We start from the raw sequence: 1738 nt of genomic DNA, 5'->3' as shown, positions 1-1738 counted from the left end.
TGATCACAAGAAAACCACAATTTATGTGGTATTATCATCAATATCCTTCAAAATCGACGTTCAAATGAAGGATTTGAAGAAACTATGAAAAAAGCAATAGTAGTAGCAGAGGATTTTGATTTTTGCTCTTCAAGTCAGTAGATCACCGTAGAGTTGTGCCCCTACAAACAGCACAAAGGATGAAACCCACCTCCTTTGTTATTGCTATGTTTGTGCCGGTGAAAGTAGCATTTGTGCTATTGAAAGCATCTTGGAAGATGAAGGTGCAGTCACTTCCACATGTCATGATATCATTAGATCCGACGACAAGAGCTGAAGCCCCCCCAGTCCAAGCCAGCAATGTGAGGAAGATGGACATGGAGGAAGGTAGCGTGGCCGAGCGGTCTAAGGCGCTGGATTTAGGCTCCAGTCTCTCTGGGGGCGTGGGTTTGAATCCCACCGCTGCCAAATGTTAATATTTTAAGACCTGTAATACGATCAGTAAAAGTGCTTTTTGTTAGGCTGCAGGAGGTGTTTAGAGATAGACTTTCTAAAAGACAGGCTTAACATCAAGGCAGAAAAATATTTTGTTTTCTCAACAGAAATTCTCTTTGGCAAGTTCAGCTTTATGTAGGGAACAACATCTGCCAAGATCACTTTTGAGGCAGTGCACATGATAGTGTACCAGCAAGTACATTTAATATTGGCTGTGGTGGTGAGCTGCTTTTGTCTGTGAAACTTTTAATTCTTCACGCCGAATCGTTGGCAGGGGTAAAGCTTATTAAATCTTTGAACATAGCTCTCCATCAGAAGTACTTTGTTCGTGATCAAAAGAGATCAGAGGATTAACTTCATGAATTCACATAGCATACCTTACAGGAATGATTTAAAAGGGGAATTGATTGTGCTTCCTGATGTTGTTCCTGTGGTTTCTTTGGGTACAAAGGTGAATGTTCTGCTAGAGTATCCACTGGGTGAGCTTTATCAATTAGCTCGGATAGGTCATCAGTGCTCCGTCTCCGGAAAATAATCAGCACTGTCGATCACGAGTTTACAGATTTCTCCAAATAACAACTATACATTTAAACCCAGTGGTTAGCATTCCTTCAATCCAATAGTTTTACTCTGGGTAAAAAGCAGCGCAATATACAGAGAGATGATATTCAAATATTTCAACGTTCTTATTGGATTACCTGTATGGAGATATCGCTCAGAATTCCTAATATGATTTTGAGTTCAGTTTTGCTTTACTACTTTCAGAGTCTTTTATTGACCTTGCTGAAGCAGAGAAGTGACATAATCACAAATGCGACCTACCTGTGCTGCTGTTTCTGGTTAATAATGATTATTGCGAGGAAAAAAAAAACAGCTCCTTGCATGAAGAGCAAGAGCAACCAACGCACTCGCTTGTTGAGTTGGGTTTTTTCCGTGGTGCTCTTCCTCAGATGCAAAGTTATTTGGCGAGCAAGGACCTCTGAGAAGGAGCCTGAATCCGTCAAGAACTCAGAAATCACAGATCATCTTGAAAAGATTTGGGGATGCACTGGCTCAGTTATTTGAAGGAACCTATACCACCAACGCACTTCTGAGAACCACCTGCACATTTTCGCAATCCTCTCTCTCACCTACAAAGTTATGAAGACACAGACGACCAACAAAAACTAATTTGATTCACTCAAGGCTTCACTCTTCTGTTACGATGTTGTTTTAATTAATGTTAGCTGTGATGAGGTGTTGTTTCTGTCTCTTAAAGTTTAAG

The 1738-nt window shown here is 40.7% G+C and overlaps 1 non-coding gene across 1 annotated transcript; it reads left to right on the top strand.

The window, feature by feature from the left end:
• The first annotated feature begins 365 nt into the window (after positions 1-365).
• On the top strand, positions 366-447 carry trnal-uag (transfer RNA leucine (anticodon UAG)). Its single transcript has one exon. It is a non-coding gene; the product is annotated as a tRNA-Leu (tRNA).
• The last annotated feature ends 1291 nt before the right edge of the window (positions 448-1738 follow it).

This window comes from Lepisosteus oculatus, chromosome 14 (assembly GCF_040954835.1).
Source record: "Lepisosteus oculatus isolate fLepOcu1 chromosome 14, fLepOcu1.hap2, whole genome shotgun sequence".
Lineage (NCBI taxonomy): Eukaryota > Metazoa > Chordata > Actinopteri > Semionotiformes > Lepisosteidae > Lepisosteus > Lepisosteus oculatus.
Note: the sequence above shows the minus strand (reverse complement) of the source record. Positions and strands in the feature narration are given on the sequence as shown.